Source organism: Cylas formicarius, unplaced genomic scaffold (assembly GCF_029955315.1).
Source record: "Cylas formicarius isolate icCylForm1 unplaced genomic scaffold, icCylForm1.1 PGA_scaffold_6__28_contigs__length_40554024, whole genome shotgun sequence".
Lineage (NCBI taxonomy): Eukaryota > Metazoa > Arthropoda > Insecta > Coleoptera > Brentidae > Cylas > Cylas formicarius.
The window spans coordinates 27,269,984-27,276,954 of NW_026844347.1; positions in this window are offsets into that span (position 1 = coordinate 27,269,984).

Here is a 6,971-nt window from a genome sequence, read left to right on the forward strand (position 1 = left end):
ATACCAAAGCAGAACTCATACACGGCGTATCAAGTGTTAAACATTGAAAGGGACCAGGACAGATAGAGATTTTAAAAACGTTGAAAAAGGATCGCATGCTCATACTTCTATTAAGTTTGCTTGACTACATATACAAGACCGGAGTCAACTTTAGTTGCTTTGCCAAAGAAAGCTAACTGCAAGTATCGATCAATTTAATGAGCCATGTTGTTCTTGAAAATTATGCATTCCAGAATATACGTCAAATAAGAAGAAAAAATTGGTAAGTCTCAATTTGGAGATATCGAACATATGCCTGCTTCGTAGATTACGCCTGAACGATATAAATCAGGACGGTCAAGATTTTCGGATAATAGTCATTTGGGCGGCTGGGTGAATGTAAAATGGGAATTACCTCAAGAAATCAAAACTAGAATAGGGCAGGCAAGAACATGATTTAAGAATATGCAAAATGTGTTCATCAAAAGAGCTTTAAGAATTCCCTTAAGAATACGTTTATTACGTTGCTAAGTCTGCATATTATTCTGCGGCGTGAAAGCACCTCTTCTATGAAATCAATATACGTAGTCCCACTTCTAGCCGCTAGGTGGCACCACAGCTTTAAGCAGAGCCAAAAAAACTGTGGAATAACTTACCATACATGGTATACTCGCCATCTATGATCTTAACCTGATTCCTCTTTTTATGCTTTGGTGGCACATGTTCATTTTTGTCGTTTTTTTCAGCTTTTTTCAGCGTTTTTGGAAGTGAAATGGAGAAGTTCAAGCGAGCATTGCATTCTTCCTCATCGGATAAAGAAAAAATCTACATACGTCAAAAGATTAAATCTTTCCGTCGACGATTACATAATCGCGACTGGCGACGTCCCCGATCAAGGAGATTTTCTCACACCTCGGAAAAGATTTATTCATCGTCCGGGTTCCGATCGGAATCCCCAGAACACGAAAGACCCATTTTTCCCACTTATACGATAGCAGTCATAGTAGTCGTATGTGAGTGTTTCGCAATTGGAAGCAGTCCTTCTGTGAGGCGGTCGGCCATACATATGACGAATTTTTATGGCTGCTGGAATGCATTTGGTCTAACGTAAGTATGTTTTTTAAACCATTCAATTAATTCTGAAGTCATAGTTGAGGCGGATTTATACCAAAGTGTCCTTCAAGCTATGGGGTCGCTAGTCCAAACGCAAAGTTCGACGGAATACACCTTCTGGAAGTCCAGTGGGTCAGTGATTGTGTCAGTGATCTTTTGCGTGAATATCCTGCACCGATGAATTGCTCGCTCATTGATCCTCCTAAATTGAATGTGGAAATGAAATCTGCCATCAACGAAGGTGAAGACAAAAGGAAGTAGGGGATGCTTTGACTGCGGTTGCTAGGGCGCTCTCGACCTTGATTTTGAAACCGGTTAAGGATGAGGAGTCCTTACTTCTCATCCTTGAGTAATGCAATATGTATTTAAAGCAAAATACACCATTCAGATTTAATGTATAGAAGATCGGCTGCGTTAAGCCTTTCGCTGGGATCAAATTGTTTTGCAGCCATGCATGAAGGAGGCACTCGTTGATGTTTCTTTGGACTCTTGTTTTTTTGGAGAAGATTTGACTGACACGCTCAAATCAGTCAAAGCCATTGGCAGATCAGTTGCTGATTTAAAGGCAGGTGCGTCCAGAACAAGACCTTTGCAGCATAGAGATTTAAACTCGATAGAACAACTCCGTTCACGGAAGATCCAAGGCCGCAAGTAATCGTACCCTCAAAAGAGGGAATACAGGAAGGTTCGAGGGGTGAGGGGGAGGAAATCTGTCCCCAGGAGAAAAAAGTAAATACTTTTGCTGCAAGGTTGCACGAGTTCCGGAATGTCTGGAACCCTCTAACTCATGATACACAGGTCTTATCTTGGTTAGATGGATATAAAATTCCTAGGCTAGTTATACAGGTTTTCATCCCGATTCAATTTTTACGGAGGTCAAACCTTGTAAGAATCAATTTATTTCAAAAATCTTTTGGGTTCCAAAATCGGATGGTTCGGATAGAGTAGTTTTAAATTTAAAGAAACTAAATGCTTTTATTGACACTTGTCATTTTAAACTTGAAGACAGAAAATTAGTTGAAATGCTCTTAAGAAGGAAGTCCTTTATGGCCACTCTGGACTTGAAAGAAGCTTACTTTCTAGTCCCAAATAAATTTTTAAGATTTTGTTTTAATTCTGTCTGTTATCAATTTAACGTGTTACCCTTTGGTTTATGCACAGGCCTGTGGGTTAATGAAACCAGTGGTTTCTTATCTCTGTGTCAAGAGTTTTCTATCAACAGTTTATTTGGGTGACTTTTTATTACTTGGTAATAGTCATGATTCCTGCTTTAGAAATGTTCAAGTAACCCTGCAACACACTGAATAGTTTGGGTTTTGTTATTAATTTCGAGAAGAGTGTTTTACATCTTTCGAAATCCTGTAAATTTTTAGGCTTTGTTTTTGACTCCAATCACTTGTCTTTAAAATCTCAAAAGATAAATCGGATCGAGTGAGTAATCTGATAAGTAAGTTTTGCAATTTGAATCGTTGCAAAATAAAAGATTTCGCCGAGCTTTGTGGTGTGCTAATTTCAATTTGCTCAGCAGTTTTCGACCGTTGGGTATACATTAAGAATTTTGAGAGAATCAAGTGTCTAGCCCTTCAAGTCTCTGACGATAATTACGATAAATGGATGACAATTGCTGGTAATTTACGGAAGGATTTTATGTTACCTTTTCTCAGATGCTACTCCTTTGGGTCGAGGAATAGTATGCAAAGGAAATAATTGTGCCAGAGGACTTTGGAGTCCTATGGAAGCTCAGATTCATTTTAATGCACTAGGTCTCTAATGCTTCGTCTTCTATTTGAGTAACTGCGAGATACTTCTGAGGATTGATAACACAACTGTTATTTCGTATGTAAATAGAATAGGGGGAGTAAAAATATTCATTTTTTGAGGAGCCTTTGGGGTTGGTGCTAAGAAAGGAGATTGTGGGCTAAAGCATCTTACACTAGCTCTTCCCATTATTTTGAAGCGGATAAAGAATCCAGGAGTTTGAATTTTGATTATGACTGGTGCCTTTCAGACAATGCTTTTGCCAAAATAACAAGCAAATTTGAATTCCCAGAAATCAACTTCTTCTCGACTAAATAAGAAATGCAGAAAGTTTATTTCCTGGTTTCCAGATCCGGAGGCATCTGATGTAGACGCGTTTACTGTTTTTTCTATATTTTCTCCCCATTGAGGCTGATCGAGCTACAGGGATCGTAGTAATCCCTTACTGGCACACCCAGCCTTGGTTTCCTATTTTTAATGGGATGCGATTTAGCTAAAGATTGTTTCTAAACCCAGACAAACAACTACTTTCTTCTTTTGACAGGAGGGCTCACACTTTGTGGAAATCACTTATCCTGGCTGCAGGGATTTTCAGGCAAGAATTCCGCCTGAGGAATATTCCAGAAGATTCGCCGGGTATTTTCCTATCATCAATATAATTTAATCTTTGGTGGAGCTTCTGCAAAAGAAGGCAAGTGGATTGTTATGCCTTCTCACCTAATGCTGTATTAGATTTCCTTACTTCATTATTCCTTTTTAGACAAGGCAAGCACTATGGCTCATTGAGTTCTTTCAGTGCATCACTTTGGCCTTATTTTTGGATCAGAATTAATTAACAATGTAAATCTAACTAGGTTCTTTAAAGGTGTTTATAATATAAAGCCAAGTAAACAGCACTTGGAACCCTAGTTTTGTCCTTGACTTTGTAAAAGGCTAACATTCTAATGACTTGTTGTCATTAAAACAATTTGCTACTAGTTTGCTACTGGCACTAACGACTGCACATAGAGTCCAAATGCTCTCTCTTATAGATTCGGCCAACATAAAATGATTTCCAGATCGATTAGAAATTAAAATAACGAATCAAATTAAGGCTTCAGCTATAAATAAGGCTCAATCTGTTTTAATTTTGCATAAATATGAAGATGTAAATCTTTGTGTGGTTTCAACAATTCTGTTTTATATTGAGTGGACCAGTGCTCGAAGAGGGAGTGAATATTGTTTACTTATTACATTTAAAAAGCCTTATAGGGCGGCAACTAGAGCCAGCATAAGCAGGTGGATCAAGATAGGTTTAGAGAATAGCGGTGTGGGCACTCCTATTTTTACTGCTCAGAGCACTGCACATGCTTCAACATCGTCTGCGTTTCGTAAAGGTGTTTCGATTGATATGATTCAAAAACCGGCAGGTTGGTCAGAACGCTCTAAATGTTTTACCCTTTGTTATAATAGACCTATTTGTACAGTTTTGTAAATGCCATATGAATTTATTTTTCAAAATGTTTTTGTTTTCTCGGACAGCCATTTATTTTGTATTTGTACTCGAGGCTTTCATAAGCTTCATAAGGTATGGATTTCCTTATATAGCCAAATAAAATCGTTTTATAACAAATTTGCTGAGTTGCCTGTGAAAGTATACGTATATTGATTTCATATAACAAGTGTAACTAACATATAATTCAATGATCAAACGAACTTACCTGATAAGTGAAGTTCGATCGTAATTATATGTTACACCTCTCACCAAATAAAACTCACCGCCAATATTCATATGATGCATTCGTGCTTTGCTCTAATATTTAAGAGGAACAAAAATCGTTATATCTCTATTTTCTTTTAAGTAAATTATGTGCAAGTTATATTTGTATCTTTTCCTTATTGTTATAGTTTTTCCACGGGCTGTGTTCGCAACAAAACCACTTACTTCGCTTAATTGGCCACCCTAAACAAAAAATACAACAATTTACATTCAAATGTTTACTTTCAAATTTCGAAATTATGTAAATAAAATGTTTTATTTCGTATTGCGCGTTTGGAATTTTATTTTTCGTAGCTACGCTCTTTATTCGGCCATACGACGATAGTTTGTTTATTACGACAAACCTTTGCCAACCAAAACTAATAAGACGGGATTCTTCACAAATTCCAAGAATCGCAGGGCATGGTTAAAAGCGACAGTAATATTTTTGTGTTTAAAGGACCTCGTGAACCTGTCTGACCGAAACCATTAAACTGGTGAATTATTGTGGTGAGTTTGACATACTTTGGGGCCTCAGTCCTTCTGCGTAAGGTGCCCGTTATAAGCAAAATTATAGTCTAGAATTGTCAAGAAAGCGTTGTTTACGGTTGTGGCGACGTTCTGTCATTAGATGATGTTATTTATTGAAAATGGATATGAAGGAAATTTTTAGAAAGGTTGCCTTTTTTAAATTAGGAATGTGGGGTAGACACTACCCTAAAATTACTGTTTAATTGTGTGCTTACCAACTGTTTATTCTTCCCTATTCTTAGATGAATATTAGAAAAAAAAATAATGAAAGGCAAAATTTGTAGATTCATGCAAAATCAAATATTTACTGGCATGTTCAGTATGCGGTATTCAAATTATTCCCTTATCCTTATCACCAACGAGTATTTGTGCTTAGAAATGCGACAGAGGACGAGAATTAGCAAGACATGTAGGTGAGGATCTGAAGATCACAAAATAATGGACTTTATTCGAAAATCGAGTTTCATGGACATCCGTCGAAACAGAAAATTGTACTTCGGGCATAGCGACTTTTTTGAGATGATGTCATTACATTTTCTCGTGTTAAAAATAGCAGTGAATTCTCTGAGAATTATTTATTGCAGTCTTGTTAGAAGCCGCTTTGAATATGCCTCTTCCGTATGTAATCATCAATACCCTAATTATATTATCAGGTTTGAGTGTTTATCGTGTTTGTTCTCTACTCTACACTTTTAACTAGAAGAAACGAAACATTTCATTCATCAGTAATGCGATAATTACTAAACGAAATACTTATAATACGCACTGCTTGCCCAGCACATTTTCATAATGTCATATTTTTATTGGGTATGTTTCTTATGATTTCAAAATTATTTTATTTTGCTATCATTCTTGAAGTTCAATAAACTTGCTTATGTTTTAGTACAAAAAGAAAAAAATGCTTGCCTTTAATAATAAATAATAATAAAGAAATGAATATATTGTCATAACAAGAAGAGAAAAGATTTAGGAATCTGTAAAACTGTATAGAAATTGCGAAATATACTTATAAAACAATAAATTTAAAAAAGAAAAACGTGCTGGAATAGTAGTTTAAATTGGCAAATAAATTGGCGATGCGTTTTCAATCTCCGAGTCGGTTTGCATGTCGTAATTCCATTTTGTCTTCCCTCGAAACGCTGGAAAATAAAAAAAGCCTCATCACGCGTACCACTTATATACATATACCTGTGACTGTGAAGCAGGAGCGCGGAATGGTCCCTGACACATTGAAATAGTATTGTCTCTAGCTGTACTTAATGGGGTTTATCTCAGCATCGCTGCAGACACAGGCTGCTTCCTAGAAATCCGGCCCGGTTGACAATTTATTTTATAGCAGTGGGTGTGTAGGATGCACAGGTACGTCGCGTTGAAAAGAGACAACGATCTCCAGGTGCGATCGTACAGACAAAGACCGAGGTCCCGATGCCGTGGCAATCGGAATCCGTGTTCGGAGTTTTCGTTACAACTTGTACGCCACTGTTATTTAAGTTCCCCATAAACGGATGCATAATTTCGTTTCCCATGCCGCGTGATTTCATTAAATACATAAATAAAATAACCGCTGAAAGACAGGCAGTTTATGTTTTTATGTGGTTTTAATTAGTGATATTTTTGTTTCTCCGTTTTGTTATGGTATGCTAATTTCGTATAGGTGATGCGGAATGTCGCTCACCGTGACCGTGACAAAGAAAACGCCAAAAACGGTTTGTCTCAGCGGTTCATTTTTTAAAATATTATTTTGCAGCGTTGGGAATAATTAAAAATTCGTATATTCATACGGGCTTGTGCGCGTCAATAACTATACCAGAAGAGAAAGAAAGTGGTGGTAGTAAGTTGCGATGTAATTAAA